A 12,440-nucleotide genomic window follows, 5' to 3' on the forward strand; every position below is an offset into this window, starting at 1 on the left:
TATCCTGTGGAATATAATAACTTTGAGGCTATATACAATAACTTGTCTTGGGAAACTGAGTTTTCTGTAACTCACTTGTCTATAGGGAGATTTGGAGTCTTGATAATGAGAAATCTTCAAGACCTTTGCCTTGCTTTCTCACTTCAAGCTTGATTGCAATAAATTGATAAATCTTGCAGATTCAGTATGTAAAAGCACAGGAAGTATAAGTCATTTAGCTTTGTTCTTTTGTCGTTTAGCTGAAGTCTAAGTGGGTTGTTTTGGCCTTTCAGGGCCCATTGCAATTGCATATTAATTTGAGGATCATCTTTTTTATTTCTGCAAGAAAGGTTGTTGGAATTTGATAGGGATTGCATTGAATCTGTAGATCACTTCAAGTAATATTGACATCTTACCAATATTGTCTTCCTACCCGTGGACAAGTGATGTATTTCCATTTATTTAGGTTTTCTTTAATTTATTTGAGCAATGCTTGTAGTTTTCAGTGTATAGATCTTTCACCACCTTGGTTAAGTTTATTGCTATGTATTTTATTCTTTTAGATGCTATTGCAAATTGAATTACTTTTTACATATCCTTTTTAGATTGTACATTGCACATGTATAGAAATACAACTGATTTTTCTGTGTTGACCTTATACCCTGCAACTTTGCTGAATTCCTTTATTAGCTTTAGTAGCTATCATGTGGATACTTTGGGATTTTCTAAATATAAGACTATGTCGTCTATAAATAGAGATAGTTTAACTTCTTTTCCAGTTGGGATACCTTTTATTTCTTTTTCTTTTCTAATTGTTCTGGCTAGAATTACTAGTACAATGCTGAAATGAAAGATTGAAAGTCAGCATCTTTGTCTTGTTTTTAATCTTGGGGGAAATATTTTGATCTTTCACTATTGTGTATATTAGCTTGAGTTTTTCATAAATATCTTTATCATGTTGAGGAAGTTTGCTTATATCCCTAGTTTTTTTGTTTTTCTCATAAATGTGTGTTGTATTTTTTCAAATTCCTTTTTGTGTCAGCTTACATGATCACATGGCTTATTCCCTTTGTTCTATTGATGTGGTTTATTATATTGACTGATTTTCTTATGTTGAACCACTCTTACATTTCTGATATAAATCCCACTTGGTCATGGTATATAATCCTTTCAATATGCTCTTGGATTTATTCTGCTAGTATTGTATTGAATATTTTAGTATTTTATAGTTTTAAAATCAATATTCATAATGGATATTGGTCTGTAGTTTTCTTTTCTCATGATGTCTTCATCTGGCTTTGGAATCAAGGTAATGCTAGGTTCATTAAATGAGTTAGGAAGTGTTCCCTCCTTTTTAATTTTCTGAACAAGTTTGAGAAGGATTGGTGCCAGTTTTTCCTTAAATGTTTGGTAGAATTTACAGTGAAGCCATCTGATCCTGGACTTTTCTTTGTTGGGAGATGTTTGATTACTGATTCAATGTCTGCTTGTTATGGGTCTGTTGAGATTTTCCATTTCATATTGAGTCTGTTTAGGTAACCTGTGTGTTTCTAGGAATTTGTCCATTTCATTTAGGCAATTCAAGTTTTTGGCATATAATTGTTTATAGTGTTCTCTTATAATCCTTTTTATTTTTGTAAGGTCAATAGTAATGTCCCACTTTCATTTCTGATTTTAGCTATTTGCATTCTCTCTCTTTTTTCTTTGTTAATCTAGGTTTGTCAACTTTGTTGATTTTTTCAAAGAACCATCTTTTGGTTTTATTGATTCTGTTGTTTATTATCCTCTAGTTTATTTATATCCTCTGTAATCTTTATTAGTTCCTTTCTTCTGCTAGCTTTGGGTTTAGTTTTCTCTTCTTTTACTAGTTCCTCAAAGTAAAAAGTTAGGTTATTGATTTGAGATATTCTTTTTTAAATTTAGGCATTTACAGCTATAAATTTCCCTCTGAGCACTGGCTTCGCTGCAGCCCATAAATTTTGGTGTGTTGTATTATTTTGTCATTCATCCCTGAGTATTTTCTCATTTCTCTTGTGATTTCTCTTTTGATGCATTGGTTGTTAAGACTGTGTTGTTTACCACATATTTGTGAATTTTCCAGTTTTCCTTTTGTTATTGATTTCTAGCTTTGTTTCACTGTGATCAGAAAAGATACTTTGTATGATTTCAGTTCTTCTAAATGTACTGAGACTTGTTTTGTGGCTTAACATATGCTCTATCCTGGAGAATGTTCTACTGCACTTGGGGAAAATGTGTATTCTGTTGTTGGGTAGTGTTCTATGTATGTCTGTTGCATATAGTTGGTTTAGAGTGTTGTTCAAGTTCTCTATTTCCTTATTGATCTTCTGTATAATTGGTCTATCCATTATTGCATCTGATATATTGAAGTCCCCAGCTCTTATTTGTAACTGTTCATCTCTCCCTTCAATTCTATCAAGTGCTCGCTTCATATTGGAGCTCTGTTATTCGATGCATGTATTAATATATAATGTCCTTCTTCACCGCTTTTAACAGTTTTTTAATTTAAAGATTATTTTGTCTGACGTTAGTATAGCTACTCCAGCTCCCTTTTGGGTACTAATTGTATGGAATATCTTTTCAATCTTTTTGCTTTCAATCTGTTTGTGTTTTTGAATCTCAAGTGAGTCTCTTGTAGACAGCATATAGTTGGATCATGTTTGGTTTCTTTAAATATTTTATTTATTTATTTATTTTTGGCTGGGTTGGGTCTTTGTTGCTGGGTGCAGGCTTTCTCTAGTTGCAGTTAACCGGGGCCACTCTTCGTTGCGTTGCACAGGCTTCTCATTGCGGTGGCTCCTCTTGTTGCAGAGCACGGACTCTAGGCACGTGGGCTTCAGTAGTTGTGGCACACAGGCTCAGTAGTTGTGGCACATGGGCTTAGTTGCTCCGCAGCATGTGGGATCTTCCCGGACCAAGGCTTGAACTCATGTCCCCTGCATTGGCAGGGGAATTCTTAATGACTGCGCCACCAGGGAAGTCCCGGATCGTGTTTTTTGTTTTTTTTTTTTTAATTCATTCTACAATCTCTGACTTTTGATTGGACAGTTTAAAATAATTACTGATAAGAAAGGACTTACTTCTGCCATCTTGCTATTTGTTTTCTGTCTGTCTTATATCTTTTTTGTCCCTCATTTCCTCCATTACTTCCTTTGTGTTTCATTTCTTTTTTTTTTTAAATAGTAAACCATTTGACCCCCCTTTCATTTCCTTTTGTGTGTATATTTTTAAAGAGATCTTCTTTGTGGTACCCTGGAGAATATGTTTAACATCCTAAATTTAAAATAATCTTTTTTGAGCTATTACCAATTTATATTTAAAAGCATACAGAACTGCTCCTATACAATTCTGTCTTGCCTCTGTTCTGTTTATAGTGTTGTTGCCACAAATTACATCTTTATACATTTGTGCCAAATAATATAGACTCATAAATACATTTTTTAATTTTTTAGGAAAAAAAAGTAGAAATGTAAACCAAAATACCTTAATACTTGCTTTTACATTGTACATGTATTTACCTTCACTGGAAGTCTTCACTTCTTTATACAACTTTGAGTTGCTGTCTAGTATCCTTTTGTTTTGTTCTAAAGGACTATCTTTAACATTTCTTGTGGGCAAGTCTAACAGTAATGAACTCCCTCAGATTTTGTTTTTCTTGGAATGTCTTATTTCTACCTCATTTTTTATGACAGTTTTGCCAGATATAGAACTCTCTGTTGACAGTTTTGTTTGTTTGTTTTTTTCTTTCAGCACTTAAAATATGTCAACCGTCTGTCTTTTGGCTTCCAAGGTTTCTGATGCGAAATTGGCTGAGGATTCCATGTACTTGATGAGTCACTCCTCTTTTCTTGCTTTCAGTGTTCTCTGTGTCCTTTCACAACTTAATTATAATGTGTCTCATATAGATCTCGTTGAGTTTAACCTAGTTAGAGTTCATTGAATATCCTGGATTTGTAGGTTCATGTCTTTCATCAAAGTTGGGACATTTTTGACCATTTTTTCTTCAAATATTCTTGCCGCCCTTTCTCTTTCTCTCTCCTTCTGCGACTTCCATATATATGTGCTGGTTCACTTGATGGTGCTCCACCAGGTCCCTTGGGCTCTGTTCATTTTTCTTTATTCTTTTTTCTTTCTAGTCTTTCAGACAATAATTTTCATTGTCCTATCTTAAGTTTGATGATCTGTCTACCTGCTCAAACCTGCTGTTGAATCTCTCTAGTGAATATTCATTTTAATTATTATATTCTGCTCCATTTCTTTTTGGTTCCTTTTTATGTTTTTTAAATCTTTTTATTGATATTCTCATTTTGTTTACACATCACTTTCCTGATTTGCTTTAGTTCTTTGTCTATGTTTTCCTTTAGGTCATTGAGAATATTTAAAACAGTTTTTTTAAATCTTTGTTAAGATTTCTGGACCTCCACAGAGATGATTTCTGTCAATTATTTTGTTCCTTTGAATGGGCCATGCTCTGCTGTTTCTTTTCATGCCTTTTGTTGTTGCTGCTGCTGCTGCTAAAAATGACATTTGAATATTACAAAGTGATAACACTGGAAATCAGACTCTCTGACTCTCTGCTTTCCCCAGGGCTTGCTAGGTTATTTGTTGTTGTTGTTGTTGTTTTGTTGTTTTTGTTTGTTTGTTTTGGTTTTGGAAGTTGTCCATTTGTTTTGAGACTTCCCAAACTGTTATTTCAAAGACTGTATTCCCTGCTGATGCATTCACTGAAGCCTCTGCTCCTCATCTTGTGTTCAGCTAGTGTTTTGACAGAGATTTCCTGGAATGCCAGGAACTAAGAACACAAACAAACAAAAACAGAGAGAGAGAGAGAGAAAGAGTGACAGAGACATACAGACAGAGATGGAGAGAGGGAGACAGAGATGAGAGATAGAGTCAGAGAGAGAGAAAGACAGACCTCTCACAGTCTTTGAAAATTGGTGCTGTGTTAGGACTGTCTTTCAACTATTAGCCAGGCTTGCACTGTAAGCCCTAGTTGAAAGTTTAGGGTATTCTCAGGTCTCTTCTGAGCATGCATCTTTGCTGGGCATGTGTGTTTCATTCTAACTTCCTTAGTATACACAGTTGCTTTTCATTGTCCTAGTTTCCCTAAGAAACTCTCCCCAGTTTACACTTTAGGAAGGTTGTTGTATGTTTACTGAAATCTTTTGTCTCAAATGTCTGAGTGTTGTTAGTCTGGCTTGTAGTGTTTTCAAGTCATTCTCCCCACTTTTCTAGCCTGGGTTCCGAGTTAGATGAAACTGACACAAGTACCTTGTATTAGTCCTTCAGGTAGACCCCAGAGAGTTGAGCACAGACATACACAGAAATTTGCTATTAAAGTTTTATCTGCCCCCCTTCAGGACCAGGGAAATAGTTGTGTAATGGGAGCAGGGGGTATCGGGGTGTCACTGTTTTAAAACTGCTATCACTTTAAGACTGCTGCCACACCAGGGAGGGAGTGGGGCCAGGGAAAGGAAAATCACCACAAAGGTTTCCTACCATTTTGAAGTGCATTTTTCTTGACATGGCACTCAGATATTGTAAACTTTTAACTATTTTCCAGGTTCTCAAAAAATTGGTCCTTACAGTATCTGCTGGTTTTCAATGTTTCTTTGGGAAGACGCACATTTGGAGCTGCCTACTTCACCATTTTGCTGATGTCACTTCTGAGCTTTATTTTTATTGAAATTTTTATACCGTATTTTTTCTATTCTTTCACACTTAAACTGACTGTATCAGTATACTGGAAGTCAGTTTCTGGTAGGCAGCATATAATTAGGCCGTCTTTTCTGTATTCTAAAAACCTCTGTCTTTTAATTGGTGTGTTTAGATGATTTACATTTAATGTAATTATTGATATGCTTGGATTTAGGTCCATGATTTTATTGGTTGTTTCCTGCTTGTTCCCTCTGGTTTTTATTCCTCTGTTTCCCCTTTCCTGCTTTCTTGCTTGTTATTTGAACATTTTAATATTTATTTTATCTGATGTGGTTGTATCTCTTTGTGTAGTTTTTATTTTTAAGCAATTCTCTAGGGACTAGAATACACATATTTAACTTTTCACAGTCAAGTTATAACCACCATTTTACCACTTCAAATAGAATGTAGAAACCTCATCACCACATAGGTTTCTTTATTTCCCCACCCCCACCTTTACATTACAATGGTCTTATATATTACATCTACAAACTGAGAAACGAGTCAGACAATGTTTTAATTTTTGCTTTCAACTGCCAAACACACTTCCAAGAACTCAAGAGGAGAATAGTTTATTATATTTACCCAGATGTTCCAGGGTTCTTTCTCATATCATTTTCCTTCTGTCTAAATAACCCCCATTTAGAATTTGTTTTGTAAGAGACACGTTGGCAATGAATTCTAATTTTGCTCCATCTGGGAATGTCTTTATTTTATCTTAATTCTTGAAGGATATTTTTCACTGGATATAGAATTCTGAATTGACAGTCCTTTCAGCACTTAAAAAATGCTTTGCTTTCTTCTGGCCTCCATGGTTTTTGATGAGAAATCTGCAGACATTTGAATCCTTGTTCCCCTATAAGTATTATGTCATTTTATTCTGGTTGCTTTCAAAGTTTTTTCTTTGTCTTTAGTTTTCAGCTGTGTAATTATGATGTGGTTGAGTGTGCATTTCTTTAGGTTTATCATGTTGTGTGTTCACTGAGTTTCTTAAAACTCAAAAGATATGGAAGTTTCTGTCTTTTGTCAAATGTCATAATTTCCAGTCATGATTCTTCAACTGTCTTTTTCTGCACTGCACTCTTTCATCTCTCCTGGGACTCTGGACATATGCCAACTCTCTCTGGCATAAATGTTGGACACATTGATGTCATCACACAAGTCCCTGAAACTGTCATTTTCTTCTCAATCTTTTTCACTCCAGTGTTCAGACTGACTAATTTCTATTGATCCTTCTTTGACTTCACTGTCTCTTTCTCTGTCATCTCCATTCTGCTATTAAGACCACCCATTGAGTTTTAAAATTTTCCATGATTATCTCTTTCAGTTATAAATTTTCCATTAGTTTTTACTTATTTCTTTTCTGTGACTTTCTGTCATTTCATTCATTTTAAGAGCATTAACCTTTACTTCTTGGAGCATTTTTATTGATTTAAAGTCTTGTCAGGTAATACCAACATCTGTGTCATCTCAGCACTATTGTCTGTTGATTGTCTTTTCCCGTTCAACTTGAGATTTTACTGGTTCTTAGTCAAGCAATTTTTGGATTGTATCCTGGATAATTTGAATATTATGTTATGAGACTCTAGGTCTTATTTAAATCCTATGGAAATTGTATGCATGTTTAAGGGCACATCTATGCAAGGATGATCCCAGACATTCATAAGCAACTTTATGGATTCACTTTCCAAAGATCTCCCTTCTCCTCAATTTCCTTGGAGCTTCCCACTTCAATCCTTCAGCCAGAAACTGGGACTTTACTTACCTTCCTCTGCTTACATTTCATGCTGCTGACCATGTGTCCAGGACCAACTGAAGAGAGGAGAGAAAGTAAGCAGTGATGTGTGCTTCGCTCTTCCCGTCATGGCTCCTCCAGGTGGAGAGGAAGATTCTGCTCCCTCCAGTTTTAAACTCCTGTGGACAGGTCCTTCTTATTGAGGTTGCCACTGCCGCCACCATAGAATTGCTTAGATTGTGATGTGTGTGACTAGATGAAAGAAAAAATGGGAGATTTCTGAGCATTAGGAAACTCCTTTCCATCACTCAGTCCAGAACTAGACAGCTTATTCTGGGGCCCTCTCTATCTGTACTCTGGATTTTAGGCTACATTGAGTCCAGGCTGGATGACACTGAAGGAAAAACATGGTAAACTCACTGCTAGTTTGGTGATCTTTCAAATTCTTCTCTTCTTCCCTAGTCTGCCTGCTACTATTTATTTCCAGGGACCTCAGTTAGTTGCTCCATGCATTGTATTCAGGTTTTGTTTCTATATATATAGCTGCATTTAGTGGAGAGACAAGGTGCAGTGTGCTTACTCCATTAGAACAGAAACTTCTGTTTTACATTTGTAACTTTTCACATTCTAATTACAGTTACAAATTTAAAACTTTACATAAAATGCAGAAATCTTGCAATTATAGGTCCACATTTCTCCCACCCCACATTCTTTATGCTATTGCTGTTAAATATATTTTATCTACACATATTATGATTTCCACAAGGTACTGTTATAGAATTTGCTTTAAATAGTCATAAGTAATATAAAGAAATTAAAGGCAAATAAAGCATAATACCTTTTGTATTTGGTTAGATATATACCATTTCTCATGCTCTTCACTCACTTCCAACAATGCAGAGTTCCACCTGACATGAACTCCTTTCATTCTGAAGAACTTACTTTCTCACTTCTTGTAGTGTTAATTTGTTGGTAACAAAGTATTTGTTACATGAGAAGGTATTTTGTTGTGATTTTTCTTTTTTTTCTTAAAATATTTATTTATTTATTTATTTATTTGGCTGCACCGGGTCTTAGTTGCGGCACGCAGGATCTTTTAGTTGCGGTATGCAGGCTCTTAGTTGTGGCATGTGGGATCTAGTTCCCTGACCAGGGATTGAACCTGGGCCCCCTGCATTGGGAGCGTGGGGTCTTAACTGCTGGACCACCAGGGAAGTCCCCTTGATTCTTCTTTTTAACACTTTATTTTTTAGAGTAGTTTAAAGTTTACATTAAAATTGAGAGGAAGGTACAGAGATTTCCATATAACCCCTGACACCACACCTGCATGGTCTCCCCCATTATGAACATCTCTCACCAGAATGGTACTTTTATTTATTATTTATTTGTTTACCAAGGATGAACCTACATTCACACATCATAATCACCCAGAGTCCATAGTTTACATCAGGGTTCACTCTCAGTGGTGTACAGTCTACCGGTTTGGACAAATGTATAAAGACATGTATCCATCATTATAGTGTCATACAGAGTAATTTCACTGCCCTAAAAATCTTCTGTGCTCTATCCACTCATCCCTCCCTGTTCCCAATCCCTGGAAACCACTGATATTTTTACTTTCTCCATAGTTATACCTTTTCCAGAATGCCATTAAGTTGAAACCATGTAGTATGTAATCTTCCAGATTTCCCCATGTCTCTTCATGGCTTGTTAGCACATTTCTTTTTAGCACTCAGTAGTATTCCATGCCTGTATGTGCCACAGTTTATTTATCCATCACCCACTGAAGGACATGTTGGTGGCTTCCTAGTTTTGGCAATTATGAATAAATCTGCTATAAATCTGTGTGCAGGTTTTTGTGTGGACGTAATTTTTCAACTCCTTTGGGTAAATACCAAGGAGTGTGATTGCTGGATCATATGGTAAGAGTATGTTCAGTTTGGTAAGAAACTGCCAAATTGTCTTCCAAAGTGCCTATATGAGTTTTGGCAACTATCAATAAAGCTGCTATAAATCCATGTGCAGGTTTTTGTGAGGACATAAGTTTTCAACTCATTTGGGTAAATACCAAGGAGCACAATTGCTGGATTGTATGGTAAGAGTACGTTTAGTTTTGTAAGAAACCGCCAAATTGTCTTCCAAAGAGGCTGCACCATTTTGCATTCCCACCAACAGTGAGTGAGGGCTTGTGTTGCTCCACACACTTGTCAGCATTTGGTGTTGTCAGTGTTCTGGATTTTGGCCATTCTAATAGGTATATAATGTTATATCATTGTTGTTTTAATTTGCATTTCTCTGATGACATATGATGTGGAGCATATTTTCATGTGCTTATTTGCCATCTGTGTATCTTCTTTGGTGAGGTGTCTGTTCAGGTCTTTGCCCCATTTTTTAATCAGGTTGTTTGTTTTCTTATTGTTAAGTTTTAAGGGTTCTTGTATGTTTTGGATAACACTCTTTTATTAGATGCGTCTTTCACAAATATTTTCTCCCAGTCTGTGGCTTGTCTTCTAATTCTCTTGACATTGTCTTTCACAAAGCAGAAGTTTTGAATTTCGGTGAAGCCCAGCTTATCAATTCTTTCTTTGATGGATCATGTTTTGGTGGTATGGTATCAAAAATGGCATCACCAGGCTTCCCAGGTGGTGCAGTGGTTAAGAATCTGCCTGCCAATGCAGGGGACGCAGGTTCGAGCCCTGGTCCGGAAAGATCCCACATGCCACGGAGCAACTGAGTCTGTGCACCACAACTACTGAACCTGCACTCTAGAGGCCACGCGCCACAACTACTGAGCCCACGTGCCACAACTACTGAAGCCCACGCGCCTAGGGCCCGTGCTCCGCAACAAAAGAAGCCACTGCAATGAGAAGTCCGTGCACCACAACAAAGAGTAGCCCCTGCTTGCCACAACTAGGGAAAGCCCGTGCACAGCAACGAAGACCCAGTGCAACCAAAAATAAATAAATTAATTAATTAAATTAAAATTAAAAAAAAAAATCGGGGCTTCCCTGGTGGCGCAGTGGTTGAGAATCTGCCTGCTAATGCAGGGGACACGGGTTCGAGCCCTGGTCTGGGAAGATCCCACATGCCACGGAGCAGCTGGGCCCGTGAGCCACAACTACTGAGCCTGCGCGTCTGGAGCCTGTGCCCCGCAACGGGAGGGGCCGCGATAGTGAAAGGCCGGCGCACCGCGATGAAGAGCGGTCCCCGCACCGCGATGAAGAGTGGCCCCCACTTGCCGTAACCAGAGAAAGCCCTCGCACGAACCGAAGACCCAACACAGCCAAAAATAAATAAATAAAGTAGCTATAAAAAAAAAAGGATTTACAAAAAAAAAAAAAAAAAAAAATCACCATACCCAAGGTCATCTAGGTTTTCTCGTATGTTACCTTCTAGGAATTTTATAGTTTTACCATTTGCATTTAAGTCTATGATCCCTTCTGAGTTATTTTTTTATGAAAGGTGTAAGATCTGTGTCTGGATTAAATTTTTTTGCATGTGTATGTCCAGTTGTTTTAGCACCGTTTGTTGAAGATGCTGTGTTCACTGCATTGCATTGCCTTGCTCCTTTGTCAAACGTCAGTTGACTATATTTATGTGGGTCTACTTCTGGGCTCTCTGTTCTGTTCCACTGATCAACTTGTCCGTTCCTTCACCAATACACACTGTTTTGTAGTCTTGAGGTCTGGTAACATCAACCCTATAACTTCTTTCTTCTTCTTCAATATTGTGTTGGCCTTTGGGGGTCTTTTTGCCACTTCAGGTACAATTTAGAATCAGTTTGTTGATATCCACAAAATAACTTGCTGGTATTTTGATTGGGATTGATTGAATCTGTAGATCAAGTTGGGAAGAACAGGCATCTTGACAATATTGAATCTTCCTGTCCATGAATATGGAATATCTATTTAGTTCTTCTTTGATTTAGTTCATCAGAGTTTTATAGTTTTCTTCATGTAAAATTCTTGTTATATTTATACCTAAGTATTTCAGTTTTGGTGGTACTAATGTAAATGATATTATTGTTTAAATTTCAATTTCTACTTTTTCATTGTTGGTACATAGGAAAGCAACTGACTTTTGTATATTAACCTTGTATCCTACAACCTTGTTATTCACTTATTAGTTCCAGGAGATTTTTGTTGGTTATTTTGGATTTTCTACATAGACAATCACGCCATCTGCAAACAAAGACAGTTTTGTTTCTTCCTTCTTAATCTGTATACCTTTTATTTTCTCTTTTTGATTTATTACATTTGCTTTCTATGAGGTGGCAAAGGAGTGGTGGTGACAGTGGGGAGGTCCTGTTTTGTACCTGATCTTAGTGGGAAAGCTTCAAGTTTCTCACCATTAAGTATGATGTTAGCTATAGGTCTTTGGTAGATAGTCTTTATCAAGTTAAGAAAGTTTCCCTCTATTTCTAGTTTACTGAGAGTTTTTATCATGAATGGGTGTTAGATTGTGTCAAATTTTTTTTCTATACCTATTGATCTGCTCAATGATTTTTCTTTTTTAAACTATTCATGTGATGGATTACATTAATTGATTTATGAATGCTGAACCAGCCTTGCATACCTGAGATAAATCCCACTTGGTTATGGTGTAAATAGTTTAAATAGTTTTTTTGATTCAACTTGCTAACATTCTGTTCAGGATTTTTACATCACATGTGCATGTGCGCACACACACACACACACTAATGAGACTATCAAAGGCATTCTTCATTTCTGTTACAGCGTTTTTGATCTCTAGCATTTCTTCTTGGTTCTTTCTTAGGATTTACATCTCTCTGCTTACATCGCCCATCTGTTCTTGCATGCTGTCTACTTTATCCATTAGAGCACTTAGCATACTAATCATAGTTGTTTTAAATTCCCAGTCTGACAGTTACAGCATTCTGCCATGTCTGGTTCTCATGCTTGCTCTATCTCTTCAAATTGTGTGTGTGTGTGTGTGTGTGTGTGTGTGTGTGTGTGTGTGTGTGTGTGTGCCTTTTGGTATGCCTTGTGGT

The sequence above is a fragment of the Balaenoptera acutorostrata genome, chromosome 3 (genome assembly GCF_949987535.1).
Source record: "Balaenoptera acutorostrata chromosome 3, mBalAcu1.1, whole genome shotgun sequence".
Lineage (NCBI taxonomy): Eukaryota > Metazoa > Chordata > Mammalia > Artiodactyla > Balaenopteridae > Balaenoptera > Balaenoptera acutorostrata.